Source organism: Pelmatolapia mariae, linkage group LG6 (assembly GCF_036321145.2).
Source record: "Pelmatolapia mariae isolate MD_Pm_ZW linkage group LG6, Pm_UMD_F_2, whole genome shotgun sequence".
Lineage (NCBI taxonomy): Eukaryota > Metazoa > Chordata > Actinopteri > Cichliformes > Cichlidae > Pelmatolapia > Pelmatolapia mariae.
The window spans coordinates 1,275,089-1,297,191 of record NC_086232.1 but is presented as its reverse complement, the minus strand read 5'-3'; the positions used below and the strand labels follow the sequence as shown (position 1 = coordinate 1,297,191).

General features: G+C 59.1%; 7 pseudogenes; all 7 read left to right on the top strand.

Moving 5' to 3' along the window:
• Window positions 1-535: 535 nt before the first annotated feature.
• Window positions 536-654, top strand: LOC134629979 (5S ribosomal RNA; annotated as a pseudogene).
• A 1,893-nt stretch (window positions 655-2,547) lies between these two features.
• On the top strand, window positions 2,548-2,666 carry LOC134629978 (5S ribosomal RNA; annotated as a pseudogene).
• Window positions 2,667-6,611: 3,945 nt separating this feature from the next.
• Window positions 6,612-6,730, top strand: LOC134630041 (5S ribosomal RNA; annotated as a pseudogene).
• A 2,345-nt stretch (window positions 6,731-9,075) lies between these two features.
• Window positions 9,076-9,194, top strand: LOC134629977 (5S ribosomal RNA; annotated as a pseudogene).
• Window positions 9,195-13,079: 3,885 nt separating this feature from the next.
• LOC134629921 (5S ribosomal RNA) lies at window positions 13,080-13,198 on the top strand (annotated as a pseudogene).
• A 4,842-nt stretch (window positions 13,199-18,040) lies between these two features.
• Window positions 18,041-18,159, top strand: LOC134629920 (5S ribosomal RNA; annotated as a pseudogene).
• A 2,831-nt stretch (window positions 18,160-20,990) lies between these two features.
• On the top strand, window positions 20,991-21,109 carry LOC134629919 (5S ribosomal RNA; annotated as a pseudogene).
• The last annotated feature ends 994 nt before the right edge of the window (window positions 21,110-22,103 follow it).

Genomic DNA, 22,103 nt, shown 5'->3' with positions numbered 1-22,103 from the left:
CTACACCACACCAGGGCCAGTGCTTCTGGCTGAGGCCATGGACACCACACCAGGGCCTGTGCTGCTGGCTGAGGCCATGGACACCACACCAGGACCTGTGCTGCTGGCTGAGGCCAACTACACCCCACCAGGGCATGTGGCTCTGTCTGAGGCCATCTACACCACACCAGGGCCAGTGCTTCTGGCTGAGGCCATGGACACCACAACAGGGCCTGTGCTGTTGGCTGAGGCTATGGACACCACACCAGTGCCTGTGGCTCTGGCTGAGGCCATGTACACCACCCCCGGGCCTTTGATGCTGGCTGAGGCCAACTACACCACACCAGGTCCTGTGGCTCTGGCTGAGGCCATTTACACCACACCAGGGCCTGTGTTGCTGATCAAAGGCTAAAATGAGTCCTTTGGTTAGGGTATTAGGCAAGCATGCAGTTACCATTAACACTGTAGTTAAATTGGAGGCTTGTGTTCGTAACTGCGAGTATTGGCCACCTCACTACTTGATACCATAAATTGACGCTTTGTGCTGACGCCAGCAGCTTACGGCCATACCGCCTTGCCAAAGCCTGATCTCGTCTGATCTCGGAAGCTATGCAAGGTTGGGCTTGGTTAGTACTTGGATGGGAGACTGCCTGGGAATACCAGGTGCTGTAAGAATTTGCTTTTCATGTCACTGAGCTGATTTTGATCCAGAGAAGGAGGGTGTTGGTGTCCATTAATGAGGCCACATTAACGACATTCCTTTTGGCTGTTTTCAGCAATGTCTTGTGCTGCCGGGTGAGGCCATCCGCACCACACCGAGGCCTATTCTGCTAACATAGGTCATCTAAATTACACCAGGGCCTGTGGCCTGCGCTGACGCCGTCTACATTACACCAGGGCCTGTGCTTCTGGCTGAGACCATGGACACCACACCAGGACCTGTGCTGCTGGCTGAGGCTTTGGACACCACCCCATGGCCTGTGGCTCTGGCTGAGGCCATTTACACCACACACGGCCTGTGGCTCTGGATGAGGCCGTCTACAACACACCAAGGGCTGTACTACTGGATGAGGCCATGTTTATCACCCCAGGGCCTGTGCTGCTGGCTGAGGCCAACTACACCACACAAGGGCCTTTGTCTCTGGCTGAGATCATCTACACCACACCAGGGCCTGTGCCTCTAGCTGAGGCCATGTACACCACACCAGGGCTTGTGCTGCTGGCTGTGGACATGTGCAGCCAGCTTAGGCCACCTACACCACACCAGGGCTTGTGCTACTGGCTGAGTCCAGGGACACCACACCAAGGCCTGTGCTGCTGGCTGAGGCTAGGGACACCACACCAGTGCCTGTGGCTCTGGCTGAGGCCATTTACACCACCCCCGGGCCTTTGATGCTGGCTGAGGTCATGAACACCACACCAGGTCCTGTGGCTCTGGCTGAGGCCATCTACATCACACCAGGGCCAGTGTTTCTGGCTGAGGCGATGGACACCACACCAGGACCTGTGCTGCTGGCTGAGGCCAACTACACCACAACAGGAGCTGTGCTGCTGGCTGAGCTATGGACACCACACCAGGTCCTGTGCTGCTTGCTGTGGGCCTGTAGCTCTGGCTTAGGCCATGAACACCACACCAAGGTCTGTGGCTCTGGCTGAGGCAATCTACAACACAACAGGGCCTGTGCTTCCGGATGTGGACCTGTGCAGCCAGCTTAGGCCACCTACACCACACCAAGGCCTGTGGCTCTGTCTGAGGCCGTCTACACCACACCAGGACCTGTGCTACTGGCTGAGGCCATGGACACCTCTTCAGGGCCTGTGGCTTTGTCTGAGGCCATGTACACCACACCAGGGCCTGTGGCTCTGGATGAGGTCGTCTACAACACACCAAGGACTGTGCTGCTGGATGAGGCAATGTTCATCACACCAGGGCCTGTGCGGCTGGCTGAGGCTATGGACACCACACCAGGGCCTGTGGTGCTGGCTGAGGCCAACTACACCAAACAAGGGCCTGTGGCTCTGTCTGAGGCCATCTACACCACACCAGGGCCAGTGCTTCTGGCTGAGGCCATGGACACCACACCAGGGCCTGTGCTGCTGGCTGAGGCCATGGACACCACACCAGGACCTGTGCTGCTGGCTGAGGCCAACTACACCCCACCAGGGCATGTGGCTCTGTCTGAGGCCATCTACACCACACCAGGGCCAGTGCTTCTGGCTGAGGCCATGGACACCACAACAGGGCCTGTGCTGTTGGCTGAGGCTATGGACACCACACCAGTGCCTGTGGCTCTGGCTGAGGCCATGTACACCACCCCCGGGCCTTTGATGCTGGCTGAGGCCAACTACACCACACCAGGTCCTGTGGCTCTGGCTGAGGCCATTTACACCACACCAGGGCCTGTGTTGCTGATCAAAGGCTAAAATGAGTCCTTTGGTTAGGGTATTAGGCAAGCATGCAGTTACCATTAACACTGTAGTTAAATTGGAGGCTTGTGTTCGTAACTGCGAGTATTGGCCACCTCACTACTTGATACCATAAATTGACGCTTTGTGCTGACGCCAGCAGCTTACGGCCATACCGCCTTGCCAAAGCCTGATCTCGTCTGATCTCGGAAGCTATGCAAGGTTGGGCTTGGTTAGTACTTGGATGGGAGACTGCCTGGGAATACCAGGTGCTGTAAGAATTTGCTTTTCATGTCACTGAGCTGATTTTGATCCAGAGAAGGAGGGTGTTGGTGTCCATTAATGAGGCCACATTAACGACATTCCTTTTGGCTGTTTTCAGCAATGTCTTGTGCTGCCGGGTGAGGCCATCCGCACCACACCGAAGCCTATTCTGCTAACATAGGTCATCTAAATTACACCAGGGCCTGTGGCCTGCGCTGACGCCGTCTACATTACACCAGGGCCTGTGCTTCTGGCTGAGACCATGGACACCACACCAGGACCTGTGCTGCTGGCTGAGGCTTTGGACACCACCCCAGGGCCTGTGGCTCTGGCTGAGGCCATTTACACCACACAGGGCCTGTGCTTCTGGCTGTGGACCTGTGCAGCCAGCTTAGGCCACCTACACCACACCAGGGCCTGTGGCTCTGGCTGAAGCCGTCTACATCACACCAGGTCCTGTGCTTCTGGTTGTGGACCTGTGCAGCCAGGTTAGGCCACCTACACCACGCCAGGGCCTGTGCTTCTGGTTGTGGACCTGTGCAGCCAGCTTAGGCCACCTACACCACACCAGGGCCTGTGGCTCTGGCTGAGGCCGTCTACATCACACCAGGGCCTGTGCTACTGGCTGAGGCCATGGACACCACACCAAGACCTGTGCTGCTGGCTGAAGCTATGGACACCACACCAGGGCATTTGGCTCTGGCTGAGGCCATGAACACCACACCAGGGCCTGTGGCTCTGGCTGAGGCCAGCTACACCACACCACGGCCAGTGCATCTGGCTGAGGCCATGGACACCACCCCATGGCCTGTGGCTCTGGCTGAGGCCATTTACACCACACCAGGACCTGTGCTGCTGGCTGAGGCTTTGGACACCACCCCATGGCCTGTGGCTCTGGCTGAGGCCATTTACACCACACAGGGCCTGTGCTTCTGGCTGTGGACCTGTGCAGCCAGCTTAGGCCACCTTCACCACACCAGGGCCTGTGCTTCTGGCTGTGGACCTGTGCAGCCAGGTTAGGCCACCTACACCACACCAGGGCCTGTGGCTCTGGCTGAAGCCGTCTACATCACACCAGGTCCTGTGCTTCTGGTTGTGGACCTGTGCAGCCAGGTTAGGCCACCTACACCACGCCAGTGCCTGTGCTTCTGGCTGTGGACCTGTGCAGCCAGCTTAGGCCACCTACACCACACCAGGGCCTGTGGCTCTGGCTGAGGCCGTCTACATCACACCAGGGCCTGTGCTACTGGCTGAGGCCATGGACACCACACCAAGACCTGTGCTGCTGGCTGAAGCTATGGACACCACACCAGGGCATTTGGCTCTGGCTGAGGCCATGAACACCACACCAGGGCCTGTGGCTCTGGCTGAGGCCAGCTACACCACACCACGGCCAGTGCATCTGGTTGAGGCCATGGACACCACACCAGGGCCTGTACTGCTGGCTGTGGACCTGTGCAGCCAGCTTAGGCCACCTACACCACACCATGGCCTGTGGCTCTGGCTGAAGCAGTCTACATCACACCAGGGCCTGTGCTACTGGCTGAGGCCATGCACACCACACAGGGCCTGTGGTGCTGACTGAGGCAACCTACACCACAACAGGGCCTGTGGCTCCTGATGAGGCCATCTACAACACACCAAGGGCCTGTGTCTCTGGCTGAGACCATCTACACCACACCAGGGCCTGTGCCTCTAGCTGAGGCCATGTACACCACACCAGGGCCTGTGCTGCTGGCTGTGGACCTGTGCAGCCAGCTTAGGCCACCTACACCACACCAGGGCCTGTGCTACTGGCTGAGGCCATGGACACCACACCAGGACCTGTGCTGCTGGCTGAGGCTATGGACACCACCCCAGAGCCTTTGGATCTGGCTGAGGCCATGTACACCACACACGGCCTGTGGCTCTGGATGAGGCCGTCTACAACACACCAAGGGCTGTACTACTGGATGAGGCCATGTTTATCACCCCAGGGCCTGTGCTGCTGGCTGAGGCCAACTACACCACACAAGGGCCTGTGTCTCTGGCTGAGATCATCTACACCACACCAGGGCCTGTGCCTCTAGCTGAGGCCATGTACACCACACCAGGGCTTGTGCTGCTGGCTGTGGACCTGTGCGGCCAGCTTAGGCCACCTACACCACACCAGGGCCTGTGCTACTGGCTGAGGCTATGGACACCACACCAGTGCCTGTGGCTCTGGCTGAGGCCATGTACACCACCCCCGAGCCTTTGATGCTGGCTGAGGTCATGAACACCACACCAGGTCCTGTGGCTCTGGCTGAGGCCATCTACATCACACCAGGGCCAGTGTTTCTGGCTGAGGCGATGGACACCACACCAGGACCTGTGCTGCTGGCTGAGGCCAACTACACCACACCAGGAGCTGTGCTGCTGGCTGAGCTATGGACACCACACCAGGGCCTGTGCTGCTTGCTGTGGGCCTGTAGCTCTGGCTTAGGCCATGAACACCACACCAAAGTCTGTGGCTCTGGCTGAGGCAATCTACAACACAACATGGCCAGTGCTTCCGGATGTGGACCTGTGCAGCCAGCTTAGGACACCTACACCACACCAAGGCCTGTGGCTCTGTCTGAGGCCGTCTACACCACACCAGGACCTGTGCTACTGGCTGAGGCCATGGACACCTCTTCAGGGCCTGTGGCTTTGTCTGAGGCCATGGACACCTCTTCAGGGCCTGTGGCTTTGTCTGAGGCCATGTACAGCACACCAGGGCCTGTGGCTCTGGATGAGTTCGTCTACAACACACCAAGGACTGTGCTGCTGGATTAGGCAATGTTCATCACACCAGGGCCTGTGCGGCTGGCTGAGGCTATGGACACCACACCAGGGCCTGTGGTGCTGGCTGAGGCCAACTACACCAAACAAGGGCCTGTGGCTCTGTCTGAGGCCATCTACACCACACCAGGGCCAGTGCTTCTGGCTGAGGCCATGGACACCACACCAGGGCCTGTGCTTCTGGCTGTGGACCTGTGCAGCCAGCTTAGGCCACCTACACCACACCAGGGCCTGTGCTTCTGGCTGTGGACCTGTGCAGCCAGGTTAGGCCACCTACACCACACCAGGGCCTGTGGCTCTGGCTGAAGCCGTCTACATCACACCAGGTCCTGTGCTTCTGGTTGTGGACCTGTGCAGCCAGGTTAGGCCACCTACACCACGCCAGGGCCTGTGCTTCTGGTTGTGGACCTGTGCAGCCAGCTTAGGCCACCTACACCACACCAGGGCCTGTGGCTCTGGCTGAGGCCGTCTACATCAAACCAGGGCCTGTGCTACTGGCTGAGGCCATGGACACCACACGAAGACCTGTGCTGCTGGCTGAAGCTATGGACACCACACCAGGGCATTTGGCTCTGGCTGAGGCCATGAACACCACACCAGGGCCTGTGGCTCTGTCTGAGGCCAGCTACACCACACCAGGGCCAGTGCTTCTGGCTGAGGCCATGGACACCACACCAGGGCCTGTGCTGCTGGCTGAGGCCATGGACACCACACCAGGACCTGTGCTGCTGGCTGAGGCCAACTACACCCCACCAGGGCATGTGGCTCTGTCTGAGGCCATCTACACCACACCAGGGCCAGTGCTTCTGGCTGAGGCCATGGACACCACAACAGGGCCTGTGCTGTTGGCTGAGGCTATGGACACCACACCAGTGCCTGTGGCTCTGGCTGAGGCCATGTACACCACCCCCGGGCCTTTGATGCTGGCTGAGGCCAACTACACCACACCAGGTCCTGTGGCTCTGGCTGAGGCCATTTACACCACACCAGGGCCTGTGTTGCTGATCAAAGGCTAAAATGAGTCCTTTGGTTAGGGTATTAGGCAAGCATGCAGTTACCATTAACACTGTAGTTAAATTGGAGGCTTGTGTTCGTAACTGCGAGTATTGGCCACCTCACTACTTGATACCATAAATTGACGCTTTGTGCTGACGCCAGCAGCTTACGCCCATACCGCCTTGCCAAAGCCTGATCTCGTCTGATCTCGGAAGCTATGCAAGGTTGGGCTTGGTTAGTACTTGGATGGGAGACTGCCTGGGAATACCAGGTGCTGTAAGAATTTGCTTTTCATGTCACTGAGCTGATTTTGATCCAGAGAAGGAGGGTGTTGGTGTCCATTAATGAGGCCACATTAACGACATTCCTTTTGGCTGTTTTCAGCAATGTCTTGTGCTGCCGGGTGAGGCCATCCGCACCACACCGAGGCCTATTCTGCTAACATAGGTCATCTAAATTACACCAGGGCCTGTGGCCTGCGCTGACGCCGTCTACATTACACCAGGGCCTGTGCTTCTGGCTGAGACCATGGACACCACACCAGGACCTGTGCTGCTGGCTGAGGCTTTGGACACCACCCCAGGGCCTGTGGCTCTGGCTGAGGCCATTTACACCACACAGGGCCTGTGCTTCTGGCTGTGGACCTGTGCAGCCAGCTTAGGCCACCTACACCACACCAGGGCCTGTGGCTCTGGCTGAAGCCGTCTACATCACACCAGGTCCTGTGCTTCTGGTTGTGGACCTGTGCAGCCAGGTTAGGCCACCTACACCACGCCAGGGCCTGTGCTTCTGGTTGTGGACCTGTGCAGCCAGCTTAGGCCACCTACACCACACCAGGGCCTGTGGCTCTGGCTGAGGCCGTCTACATCACACCAGGGCCTGTGCTACTGGCTGAGGCCATGGACACCACACCAAGACCTGTGCTGCTGGCTGAAGCTATGGACACCACACCAGGGCATTTGGCTCTGGCTGAGGCCATGAACACCACACCAGGGCCTGTGGCTCTGGCTGAGGCCAGCTACACCACACCACGGCCAGTGCATCTGGCTGAGGCCATGGACACCACCCCATGGCCTGTGGCTCTGGCTGAGGCCATTTACACCACACCAGGACCTGTGCTGCTGGCTGAGGCTTTGGACACCACCCCATGGCCTGTGGCTCTGGCTGAGGCCATTTACACCACACAGGGCCTGTGCTTCTGGCTGTGGACCTGTGCAGCCAGCTTAGGCCACCTTCACCACACCAGGGCCTGTGCTTCTGGCTGTGGACCTGTGCAGCCAGGTTAGGCCACCTACACCACACCAGGGCCTGTGGCTCTGGCTGAAGCCGTCTACATCACACCAGGTCCTGTGCTTCTGGTTGTGGACCTGTGCAGCCAGGTTAGGCCACCTACACCACGCCAGGGCCTGTGCTTCTGGCTGTGGACCTGTGCAGCCAGCTTAGGCCACCTACACCACACCAGGGCCTGTGGCTCTGGCTGAGGCCGTCTACATCACACCAGGGCCTGTGCTACTGGCTGAGGCCATGGACACCACACCAAGACCTGTGCTGCTGGCTGAAGCTATGGACACCACACCAGGGCATTTGGCTCTGGCTGAGGCCATGAACACCACACCAGGGCCTGTGGCTCTGGCTGAGGCCAGCTACACCACACCACGGCCAGTGCATCTGGTTGAGGCCATGGACACCACACCAGGGCCTGTACTGCTGGCTGTGGACCTGTGCAGCCAGGTTAGGCCACCTACACCACACCAGGGCCTGTGGCTCTGGCTGAAGCCGTCTACATCACACCAGGTCCTGTGCTTCTGGTTGTGGACCTGTGCAGCCAGGTTAGGCCACCTACACCACGCCAGGGCCTGTGCTTCTGGTTGTGGACCTGTGCAGCCAGCTTAGGCCACCTACACCACACCAGGGCCTGTGGCTCTGGCTGAGGCCGTCTACATCAAACCAGGGCCTGTGCTACTGGCTGAGGCCATGGACACCACACGAAGACCTGTGCTGCTGGCTGAAGCTATGGACACCACACCAGGGCATTTGGCTCTGGCTGAGGCCATGAACACCACACCAGGGCCTGTGGCTCTGTCTGAGGCCAGCTACACCACACCAGGGCCAGTGCTTCTGGCTGAGGCCATGGACACCACACCAGGGCCTGTGCTGCTGGCTGAGGCCATGGACACCACACCAGGACCTGTGCTGCTGGCTGAGGCCAACTACACCCCACCAGGGCATGTGGCTCTGTCTGAGGCCATCTACACCACACCAGGGCCAGTGCTTCTGGCTGAGGCCATGGACACCACAACAGGGCCTGTGCTGTTGGCTGAGGCTATGGACACCACACCAGTGCCTGTGGCTCTGGCTGAGGCCATGTACACCACCCCCGGGCCTTTGATGCTGGCTGAGGCCAACTACACCACACCAGGTCCTGTGGCTCTGGCTGAGGCCATTTACACCACACCAGGGCCTGTGTTGCTGATCAAAGGCTAAAATGAGTCCTTTGGTTAGGGTATTAGGCAAGCATGCAGTTACCATTAACACTGTAGTTAAATTGGAGGCTTGTGTTCGTAACTGCGAGTATTGGCCACCTCACTACTTGATACCATAAATTGACGCTTTGTGCTGACGCCAGCAGCTTACGGCCATACCGCCTTGCCAAAGCCTGATCTCGTCTGATCTCGGAAGCTATGCAAGGTTGGGCTTGGTTAGTACTTGGATGGGAGACTGCCTGGGAATACCAGGTGCTGTAAGAATTTGCTTTTCATGTCACTGAGCTGATTTTGATCCAGAGAAGGAGGGTGTTGGTGTCCATTAATGAGGCCACATTAACGACATTCCTTTTGGCTGTTTTCAGCAATGTCTTGTGCTGCCGGGTGAGGCCATCCGCACCACACCGAGGCCTATTCTGCTAACATAGGTCATCTAAATTACACCAGGGCCTGTGGCCTGCGCTGACGCCGTCTACATTACACCAGGGCCTGTGCTTCTGGCTGAGACCATGGACACCACACCAGGACCTGTGCTGCTGGCTGAGGCTTTGGACACCACCCCAGGGCCTGTGGCTCTGGCTGAGGCCATTTACACCACACAGGGCCTGTGCTTCTGGCTGTGGACCTGTGCAGCCAGCTTAGGCCACCTACACCACACCAGGGCCTGTGGCTCTGGCTGAAGCCGTCTACATCACACCAGGTCCTGTGCTTCTGGTTGTGGACCTGTGCAGCCAGGTTAGGCCACCTACACCACGCCAGGGCCTGTGCTTCTGGTTGTGGACCTGTGCAGCCAGCTTAGGCCACCTACACCACACCAGGGCCTGTGGCTCTGGCTGAGGCCGTCTACATCACACCAGGGCCTGTGCTACTGGCTGAGGCCATGGACACCACACCAAGACCTGTGCTGCTGGCTGAAGCTATGGACACCACACCAGGGCATTTGGCTCTGGCTGAGGCCATGAACACCACACCAGGGCCTGTGGCTCTGGCTGAGGCCAGCTACACCACACCACGGCCAGTGCATCTGGCTGAGGCCATGGACACCACCCCATGGCCTGTGGCTCTGGCTGAGGCCATTTACACCACACCAGGACCTGTGCTGCTGGCTGAGGCTTTGGACACCACCCCATGGCCTGTGGCTCTGGCTGAGGCCATTTACACCACACAGGGCCTGTGCTTCTGGCTGTGGACCTGTGCAGCCAGCTTAGGCCACCTTCACCACACCAGGGCCTGTGCTTCTGGCTGTGGACCTGTGCAGCCAGGTTAGGCCACCTACACCACACCAGGGCCTGTGGCTCTGGCTGAAGCCGTCTACATCACACCAGGTCCTGTGCTTCTGGTTGTGGACCTGTGCAGCCAGGTTAGGCCACCTACACCACGCCAGGGCCTGTGCTTCTGGCTGTGGACCTGTGCAGCCAGCTTAGGCCACCTACACCACACCAGGGCCTGTGGCTCTGGCTGAGGCCGTCTACATCACACCAGGGCCTGTGCTACTGGCTGAGGCCACCTACACCACACCAGGGCCTGTGCTGCTGGCTGAAGCTATGGACACCACACCAGGGCATTTGGCTCTGGCTGAGGCCATGAACACCACACCAGGGCCTGTGGCTCTGGCTGAGGCCAGCTACACCACACCACGGCCAGTGCATCTGGTTGAGGCCATGGACACCACACCAGGGCCTGTACTGCTGGCTGTGGACCTGTGCAGCCAGCTTAGGCCACCTACACCACACCATGGCCTGTGGCTCTGGCTGAAGCAGTCTACATCACACCAGGGCCTGTGCTACTGGCTGAGGCCATGCACACCACACAGGGCCTGTGGTGCTGACTGAGGCAACCTACACCACAACAGGGCCTGTGGCTCCTGATGAGGCCATCTACAACACACCAAGGGCCTGTGTCTCTGGCTGAGACCATCTACACCACACCAGGGCCTGTGCCTCTAGCTGAGGCCATGTACACCACACCAGGGCCTGTGCTGCTGGCTGTGGACCTGTGCAGCCAGCTTAGGCCACCTACACCACACCAGGGCCTGTGCTACTGGCTGAGGCCATGGACACCACACCAGGACCTGTGCTGCTGGCTGAGGCTATGGACACCACCCCAGAGCCTTTGGATCTGGCTGAGGCCATGTACACCACACACGGCCTGTGGCTCTGGATGAGGCCGTCTACAACACACCAAGGGCTGTACTACTGGATGAGGCCATGTTTATCACCCCAGGGCCTGTGCTGCTGGCTGAGGCCAACTACACCACACAAGGGCCTGTGTCTCTGGCTGAGATCATCTACACCACACCAGGGCCTGTGCCTCTAGCTGAGGCCATGTACACCACACCAGGGCTTGTGCTGCTGGCTGTGGACCTGTGCGGCCAGCTTAGGCCACCTACACCACACCAGGGCCTGTGCTACTGGCTGAGGCTATGGACACCACACCAGTGCCTGTGGCTCTGGCTGAGGCCATGTACACCACCCCCGAGCCTTTGATGCTGGCTGAGGTCATGAACACCACACCATGTCCTGTGGCTCTGGCTGAGGCCAGCTACACCACACCACGGCCTGTGGCTCTGGATGAGGCCGTCTACAACACACCAAGGGCTGTACTACTGGATGAGGCCATGTTTATCACCCCAGGGCCTGTGCTGCTGGCTGAGGCCAACTACACCACACAAGGGCCTGTGTCTCTGGCTGAGATCATCTACACCACACCAGGGCCTGTGCCTCTAGCTGAGGCCATGTACACCACACCAGGGCTTGTGCTGCTGGCTGTGGACCTGTGCAGCCAGCTTAGGCCACCTACACCACACCAGGGCCTGTGCTACTGGCTGAGGCCATTGACACCACACCAAGGCCTGTGCTGCTGGCTGAGGCTATGGACACCACACCAGTGCCTGTGGCTCTGGCTGAGGCCATGTACACCACCCCCGGGCCTTTGATGCTGGCTGAGGTCATGAACACCACACCAGGTCCTGTGGCTCTGGCTGAGGCCATCTACATCACACCAGGGCCAGTGTTTCTGGCTGAGGCGATGGACACCACACCAGGACCTGTGCTGCTGGCTGAGGCCAACTACACCACAACAGGAGCTGTGCTGCTGGCTGAGGTATGGACACCACACCAGGGCCTGTGCTGCTTGCTGTGGGCCTGTAGCTCTGGCTTAGGCCATGAACACCACACCAAGGTCTGTGGCTCTGGCTGAGGCAATCTACAACACAACAGGGCCTGTGCTTCCGGATGTGGACCTGTGCAACCAGCTTAGGACACCTACACCACACCAAGGACTGTGGCTCTGTCTGAGGCCGTCTACACCACACCAGGACCTGTGCTACTGGCTGAGGCCATGGACACCTCTTCAGGGCCTGTGGCTTTGTCTGAGGCCATGGACACCTCTTCAGGGCCTGTGGCTTTGTCTGAGGCCATGTACACCACACCAGGGCCTGTGGCTCTGGATGAGTTCGTCTACAACACACCAAGGACTGTGCTGCTGGATGAGGCAATGTTCATCACACCAGGGCCTGTGCGGCTGGCTGAGGCTATGGACACCACACCAGGGCCTGTGGTGCTGGCCGAGGCCAACTACACCAAACAAGGGCCTGTGGCTCTGTCTGAGGCCATCTACACCACACCAGGGCCAGTGCTTCTGGCTGAGGCCATGGACACCACACCAGGGCCTGTGCTGCTGGCTGAGGCCATGGACACCACACCAGGACCTGTGCTGCTGGCTGAGGCCAACTACACCCCACCAGGGCATGTGGCTCTGTCTGAGGCCATCTACACCACACCAGGGCCAGTGCTTCTGGCTGAGGCCATGGACACCACAACAGGGCCTGTGCTGTTGGCTGAGGCTATGGACACCACACCAGTGCCTGTGGCTCTGGCTGAGGCCATGTACACCACCCCCGGGCCTTTGATGCTGGCTGAGGCCAACTACACCACACCAGGTCCTGTGGCTCTGGCTGAGGCCATTTACACCACACCAGGGCCTGTGTTGCTGATCAAAGGCTAAAATGAGTCCTTTGGTTAGGGTATTAGGCAAGCATGCAGTTACCATTAACACTGTAGTTAAATTGGAGGCTTGTGTTCGTAACTGCGAGTATTGGCCACCTCACTACTTGATACCATAAATTGACGCTTTGTGCTGACGCCAGCAGCTTACGGCCATACCGCCTTGCTAAAGCCTGATCTCGTCTGATCTCGGAAGCTATGCAAGGTTGGGCTTGGTTAGTACTTGGATGGGAGACTGCCTGGGAATACCAGGTGCTGTAAGAATTTGCTTTTCATGTCACTGAGCTGATTTTGATCCAGAGAAGGAGGGTGTTGGTGTCCATTAATGAGGCCACATTAACGACATTCCTTTTGGCTGTTTTCAGCAATGTCTTGTGCTGCCGGGTGAGGCCATCCGCACCACACCGAGGCCTATTCTGCTAACATAGGTCATCTAAATTACACCAGGGCCTGTGGCCTGCGCTGACGCCGTCTACATTACACCAGGGCCTGTGCTTCTGGCTGAGACCATGGACACCACACCAGGACCTGTGCTGCTGGCTGAGGCTTTGGACACCACCCCAGGGCCTGTGGCTCTGGCTGAGGCCATTTACACCACACAGGGCCTGTGCTTCTGGCTGTGGACCTGTGCAGCCAGCTTAGGCCACCTTCACCACACCAGGGCCTGTGCTTCTGGCTGTGGACCTCTGCAGCCAGGTTAGGCCACCTACACCACACCAGGGCCTGTAGCTCTGGCTGAAGCCGTCTACATCACACCAGGTCCTGTGCTTCTGGTTGTGGACCTGTGCAGCCAGCTTAGGCCACCTACACCACGCCAGGGCCTGTGCTTCTGGCTGTGGACCTGTGCAGCCAGCTTAGGCCACCTACACCACACCAGGGCCTGTGGCTCTGGCTGAGGCCGTCTACATCACACCAGGGCCTGTGCTACTGGCTGAGGCCATGGACACCACACCAAGACCTGTGCTGCTGGCTGAAGCTATGGACACCACACCAGGGCATTTGGCTCTGGCTGAGGCCATGAACACCACACCAGGGCCTGTGGCTCTGGCTGAGGCCAGCTACACCACACCACGGCCAGTGCATCTGGCTGAGGCTATGGACACCACACCAGGGCCTGTAGTGCTGGCTGTGGACCTGTGCAGCCAGCTTAGGCCACCTACACCACACCATGGCCTGTGGCTCTGGCTGAAGCAGTCTACATCACACCAGGGCCTGTGCTACTGGCTGAGACCATGCACACCACAAAGGGCCTGTGGTGCTGACTGAGGCAACCTACACCACAACAGGGCCTGTGGCTCCTGATGAGGCCATCTACAACACACCAAGGGCCTGTGTCTCTGGCTGAGACCATCTACACCACACCAGGGCCTGTGCCTCTAGCTGAGGCCATGTACACCACACCAGGGCCTGTGCTGCTGGCTGTGGACCTGTGCAGCCAGCTTAGGCCACCTACACCACACCAGGGCCTGTGCTACTGGCTGAGGCCATGGACACCACACCAGGACCTGTGCTGCTGGCTGAGGCTATGGACACCACCCCAGAGCCTTTGGATCTGGCTGAGGCCATGTACACCACACACGGCCTGTGGCTCTGGATGAGGCCGTCTACAACACACCAAGGGCTGTACTACTGGATGAGGCCATGTTTATCACCCCAGGGCCTGTGCTGCTGGCTGAGGCCAACTACACCACACAAGGGCCTGTGTCTCTGGCTGAGATCATCTACACCACACCAGGGCCTGTGCCTCTAGCTGAGGCCATGTACACCACACCAGGGCTTGTGCTGCTGGCTGTGGACCTGTGCGGCCAGCTTAGGCCACCTACACCACACCAGGGCCTGTGGCTCTGGCTGAGGCCATGTACACCACCCCCGGGCCTTTGATGCTGGCTGAGGTCATGAACACCACACCAGGTCCTGTGGCTCTGGCTGAGGCCATCTACATCACACCAGGGCCAGTGTTTCTGGCTGAGGCGATGGACACCACACCAGGACCTGTGCTGCTGGCTGAGGCCAACTACACCACACCAGGAGCTGTGCTGCTGGCTGAGCTATGGACACCACACCAGGGCCTGTGCTGCTTGCTGTGGGCCTGTAGCTCTGGCTTAGGCCATGAACACCACACCAAGGTCTGTGGCTCTGGCTGAGGCAATCTACAACACAACATGGCCAGTGCTTCCGGATGTGGACCTGTGCAGCCAGCTTAGGACACCTACACCACACCAAGGCCTGTGGCTCTGTCTGAGGCCGTCTACACCACACCAGGACCTGTGCTACTGGCTGAGGCCATGGACACCTCTTCAGGGCCTGTGGCTTTGTCTGAGGCCATGGACACCTCTTCAGGGCCTGTGGCTTTGTCTGAGGCCATGTACAGCACACCAGGGCCTGTGGCTCTGGATGAGTTCGTCTACAACACACCAAGGACTGTGCTGCTGGATGAGGCAATGTTCATCACACCAGGGCCTGTGCCGCTGGCTGAGGCTATGGACACCACACCAGGGCCTGTGGTGCTGGCTGAGGCCAACTACACCAAACAAGGGCCTGTGGCTCTGTCTGAGGCCATCTACACCACACCAGGGCCAGTGCTTCTGGCTGAGGCCATGGACACCACACCAGGGCCTGTGCTTCTGGCTGTGGACCTGTGCAGCCAGCTTAGGCCACCTACACCACACCAGGGCCTGTGCTTCTGGCTGTGGACCTGTGCAGCCAGGTTAGGCCACCTACACCACACCAGGGCCTGTGGCTCTGGCTGAAGCCGTCTACATCACACCAGGTCCTGTGCTTCTGGTTGTGGACCTGTGCAGCCAGGTTAGGCCACCTACACCACGCCAGGGCCTGTGCTTCTGGCTGTGGACCTGTGCAGCCAGCTTAGGCCACCTACACCACACCAGGGCCTGTGGCTCTGGCTGAGGCCGTCTACATCACACCAGGGCCTGTGCTACTGGCTGAGGCCATGGACACCACACCAAGACCTGTGCTGCTGGCTGAAGCTATGGACACCACACCAGGGCATTTGGCTCTGGCTGAGGCCATGAACACCACACCAGGGCCTGTGGCTCTGGCTGAGGCCAGCTACACCACACCACGGCCAGTGCATCTGGCTGAGGCCATGGACACCACACCAGGGCCTGTACTGCTGGCTGTGGACCTGTGCAGCCAGCTTAGGCCACCTACACCACACCATGGCCTGTGGCTCTGGCTGAAGCAGTCTACATCACACCAGGGCCTGTGCTACTGGCTGAGGCCATGCACACCACACAGGGCCTGTGCTGCTGACTGAGGCAACCTACACCACAACAGGGCCTGTGGCTCCTGATGAGGCCATCTACAACACACCAAGGGCCTGTGCCTCTAGCTGAGGCCATGTACACCACACCAGGGCCTGTGCTGCTGGCTGTGGACCTGTGCAGCCAGCTTAGGCCACCTACACCACACCAGGGCCTGTGCTACTGGCTGAGGCCATGGACACCACACCAGGACCTGTGCTGCTGGCTGAGGCTATGGACACCACCCCAGAGCCTTTGGATCTGGCTGAGGCCATGTATACCACACACGGCCTGTGGCTCTGGATGAGGCCGTCTACAACACACCAAGGGCTGTACTACTGGATGAGGCCATGTTTATCACCCCAGGGCCTGTGCTGCTGGCTGAGGCCAACTACACCACACAAGGGCCTTTGTCTCTGGCTGAGATCATCTACACCACACCAGGGCCTGTGCCTCTAGCTGAGGCCATGTACACCACACCAGGGCTTGTGCTGCTGGCTGTGGACATGTGCAGCCAGCTTAGGCCACCTACACCACACCAGGGCCTGTGCTACTGGCTGAGGCCAGGGACACCACACCAAGGCCTGTGCTGCTGGCTGAGGCTAGGGACACCACACCAGTGCCTGTGGCTCTGGCTGAGGCCATTTACACCACCCCCGGGCCTTTGATGCTGGCTGAGGTCATGAACACCACACCAGGTCCTGTGGCTCTGGCTGAGGCCATCTACATCACACCAGGGCCAGTGTTTCTGGCTGAGGCGATGGACACCACACCAGGACCTGTGCTGCTGGCTGAGGCCAACTACACCACAACAGGAGCTGTGCTGCTGGCTGAGCTATGGACACCACACCAGGGCCTGTGCTGCTTGCTGTGGGCCTGTAGCTCTGGCTTAGGCCATGAACACCACACCAAGGTCTGTGGCTCTGGCTGAGGCAATCTACAACACAACAGGGCCTGTGCTTCCGGATGTGGACCTGTGCAGCCAGCTTAGGCCACCTACACCACACCAAGGCCTGTGGCTCTGTCTGAGGCCGTCTACACCACACCAGGACCTGTGCTACTGGCTGAGGCCATGGACACCTCTTCAGGGCCTGTGGCTTTGTCTGAGGCCATGTACACCACACCAGGGCCTGTGGCTCTGGATGAGGTCGTCTACAACACACCAAGGACTGTGCTGCTGGATGAGGCAATGTTCATCACACCAGGGCCTGTGCGGCTGGCTGAGGCTATGGACACCACACCAGGGCCTGTGGTGCTGGCTGAGGCCAACTACACCAAACAAGGGCCTGTGGCTCTGTCTGAGGCCATCTACACCACACCAGGGCCAGTGCTTCTGGCTGAGGCCATGGACACCACACCAGGGCCTGTGCTGCTGGCTGAGGCCATGGACACCACACCAGGACCTGTGCTGCTGGCTGAGGCCAACTACACCCCACCAGGGCATGTGGCTCTGTCTGAGGCCATCTACACCACACCAGGGCCAGTGCTTCTGGCTGAGGCCATGGACACCTCAACAGGGCCTGTGCTGTTGGCTGAGGCTATGGACACCACACCAGTGCCTGTGGCTCTGGCTGAGGCCATGTACACCACCCCCGGGCCTTTGATGCTGGCTGAGGCCAACTACACCACACCAGGTCCTGTGGCTCTGGCTGAGGCCATTTACACCACACCAGGGCCTGTGTTGCTGATCAAAGGCTAAAATGAGTCCTTTGGTTAGGGTATTAGGCAAGCATGCAGTTACCATTAACACTGTAGTTAAATTGGAGGCTTGTGTTCGTAACTGCGAGTATTGGCCACCTCACTACTTGATACCATAAATTGACGCTTTGTGCTGACGCCAGCAGCTTACGGCCATACCGCCTTGCTAAAGCCTGATCTCGTCTGATCTCGGAAGCTATGCAAGGTTGGGCTTGGTTAGTACTTGGATGGGAGACTGCCTGGGAATACCAGGTGCTGTAAGAATTTGCTTTTCATGTCACTGAGCTGATTTTGATCCAGAGAAGGAGGGTGTTGGTGTCCATTAATGAGGCCACATTAACGACATTCCTTTTGGCTGTTTTCAGCAATGTCTTGTGCTGCCGGGTGAGGCCATCCGCACCACACCGAGGCCTATTCTGCTAACATAGGTCATCTAAATTACACCAGGGCCTGTGGCCTGCGCTGACGCCGTCTACATTACACCAGGGCCTGTGCTTCTGGCTGAGACCATGGACACCACACCAGGACCTGTGCTGCTGGCTGAGGCTTTGGACACCACCCCAGGGCCTGTGGCTCTGGCTGAGGCCATTTACACCACACAGGGCCTGTGCTTCTGGCTGTGGACCTGTGCAGCCAGCTTAGGCCACCTTCACCACACCAGGGCCTGTGCTTCTGGCTGTGGACCTCTGCAGCCAGGTTAGGCCACCTACACCACACCAGGGCCTGTAGCTCTGGCTGAAGCCGTCTACATCACACCAGGTCCTGTGCTTCTGGTTGTGGACCTGTGCAGCCAGCTTAGGCCACCTACACCACGCCAGGGCCTGTGCTTCTGGCTGTGGACCTGTGCAGCCAGCTTAGGCCACCTACACCACACCAGGGCCTGTGGCTCTGGCTGAGGCCGTCTACATCACACCAGGGCCTGTGCTACTGGCTGAGGCCATGGACACCACACCAAGACCTGTGCTGCTGGCTGAAGCTATGGACACCACACCAGGGCATTTGGCTCTGGCTGAGGCCATGAACACCACACCAGGGCCTGTGGCTCTGGCTGAGGCCAGCTACACCACACCACGGCCAGTGCATCTGGCTGAGGCTATGGACACCACACCAGGGCCTGTAGTGCTGGCTGTGGACCTGTGCAGCCAGCTTAGGCCACCTACACCACACCATGGCCTGTGGCTCTGGCTGAAGCAGTCTACATCACACCAGGGCCTGTGCTACTGGCTGAGGCCATGCACACCACACAGGGCCTGTGCTGCTGACTGAGGCAACCTACACCACAACAGGGCCTGTGGCTCCTGATGAGGCCATCTACAACACACCAAGGGCCTGTGCCTCTAGCTGAGGCCATGTACACCACACCAGGGCCTGTGCTGCTGGCTGTGGACCTGTGCAGCCAGCTTAGGCCACCTACACCACACCAGGGCCTGTGCTACTGGCTGAGGCCATGGACACCACACCAGGACCTGTGCTGCTGGCTGAGGCTATGGACACCACCCCAGAGCCTTTGGATCTGGCTGAGGCCATGTATACCACACACGGCCTGTGGCTCTGGATGAGGCCGTCTACAACACACCAAGGGCTGTACTACTGGATGAGGCCATGTTTATCACCCCAGGGCCTGTGCTGCTGGCTGAGGCCAACTACACCACACAAGGGCCTTTGTCTCTGGCTGAGATCATCTACACCACACCAGGGCCTGTGCCTCTAGCTGAGGCCATGTACACCACACCAGGGCTTGTGCTGCTGGCTGTGGACATGTGCAGCCAGCTTAGGCCACCTACAGCACACCAGGGCCTGTGCTACTGGCTGAGGCCAGGGACACCACACCAAGGCCTGTGCTGCTGGCTGAGGCTAGGGACACCACACCAGTGCCTGTGGCTCTGGCTGAGGCCATTTACACCACCCCCGGGCCTTTGATGCTGGCTGAGGTCATGAACACCACACCAGGTCCTGTGGCTCTGGCTGAGGCCATCTACATCACACCAGGGCCAGTGTTTCTGGCTGAGGCGATGGACACCACACCAGGACCTGTGCTGCTGGCTGAGGCCAACTACACCACAACAGGAGCTGTGCTGCTGGCTGAGCTATGGACACCACACCAGGGCCTGTGCTGCTTGCTGTGGGCCTGTAGCTCTGGCTTAGGCCATGAACACCACACCAAGGTCTGTGGCTCTGGCTGAGGCAATCTACAACACAACAGGGCCTGTGCTTCCGGATGTGGACCTGTGCAGCCAGCTTAGGCCACCTACACCACACCAAGGCCTGTGGCTCTGTCTGAGGCCGTCTACACCACACCAGGACCTGTGCTACTGGCTGAGGCCATGGACACCTCTTCAGGGCCTGTGGCTTTGTCTGAGGCCATGTACACCACACCAGGGCCTGTGGCTCTGGATGAGGTCGTCTACAACACACCAAGGACTGTGCTGCTGGATGAGGCAATGTTCATCACACCAGGGCCTGTGCGGCTGGCTGAGGCTATGGACACCACACCAGGGCCTGTGGTGCTGGCTGAGGCCAACTACACCAAACAAGGGCCTGTGGCTCTGTCTGAGGCCATCTACACCACACCAGGGCCAGTGCTTCTGGCTGAGGCCATGGACACCACACCAGGGCCTGTGCTGCTGGCTGAGGCCATGGACACCACACCAGGACCTGTGCTGCTGGCTGAGGCCAACTACACCCCACCAGGGCATGTGGCTCTGTCTGAGGCCATCTACACCACACCAGGGCCAGTGCTTCTGGCTGAGGCCATGGACACCTCAACAGGGCCTGTGCTGTTGGCTGAGGCTATGGACACCACACCAGTGCCTGTGGCTCTGGCTGAGGCCATGTACACCACCCCCGGGCCTTTGATGCTGGCTGAGGCCAACTACACCACACCAGGTCCTGTGGCTCTGGCTGAGGCCATTTACACCACACCAGGGCCTGTGTTGCTGATCAAAGGCTAAAATGAGTCCTTTGGTTAGGGTATTAGGCAAGCATGCAGTTACCATTAACACTGTAGTTAAATTGGAGGCTTGTGTTCGTAACTGCGAGTATTGGCCACCTCACTATTTGATACCATAAATTGACGCTTTGTGCTGACGCCAGCAGCTTACGGCCATACCGCCTTGCTAAAGCCTGATCTCGTCTGATCTCGGAAGCTATGCAAGGTTGGGCTTGGTTAGTACTTGGATGGGAGACTGCCTGGGAATACCAGGTGCTGTAAGAATTTGCTTTTCATGTCACTGAGCTGATTTTGATCCAGAGAAGGAGGGTGTTGGTGTCCATTAATGAGGCCACATTAACGACATTCCTTTTGGCTGTTTTCAGCAATGTCTTGTGCTGCCGGGTGAGGCCATCCGCACCACACCGAGGCCTATTCTGCTAACATAGGTCATCTAAATTACACCAGGGCCTGTGGCCTGCGCTGACGCCGTCTACATTACACCAGGGCCTGTGCTTCTGGCTGAGACCATGGACACCACACCAGGACCTGTGCTGCTGGCTGAGGCTTTGGACACCACCCCAGGGCCTGTGGCTCTGGCTGAGGCCATTTACACCACACAGGGCCTGTGCTTCTGGCTGTGGACCTGTGCAGCCAGCTTAGGCCACCTTCACCACACCAGGGCCTGTGCTTCTGGCTGTGGACCTCTGCAGCCAGGTTAGGCCACCTACACCACACCAGGGCCTGTAGCTCTGGCTGAAGCCGTCTACATCACACCAGGTCCTGTGCTTCTGGTTGTGGACCTGTGCAGCCAGCTTAGGCCACCTACACCACGCCAGGGCCTGTGCTTCTGGCTGTGGACCTGTGCAGCCAGCTTAGGCCACCTACACCACACCAGGGCCTGTGGCTCTGGCTGAGGCCGTCTACATCACACCAGGGCCTGTGCTACTGGCTGAGGCCATGGACACCACACCAAGACCTGTGCTGCTGGCTGAAGCTATGGACACCACACCAGGGCATTTGGCTCTGGCTGAGGCCATGAACACCACACCAGGGCCTGTGGCTCTGGCTGAGGCCAGCTACACCACACCACGGCCAGTGCATCTGGCTGAGGCTATGGACACCACACCAGGGCCTGTAGTGCTGGCTGTGGACCTGTGCAGCCAGCTTAGGCCACCTACACCACACCATGGCCTGTGGCTCTGGCTGAAGCAGTCTACATCACACCAGGGCCTGTGCTACTGGCTGAGACCATGCACACCACAAAGGGCCTGTGGTG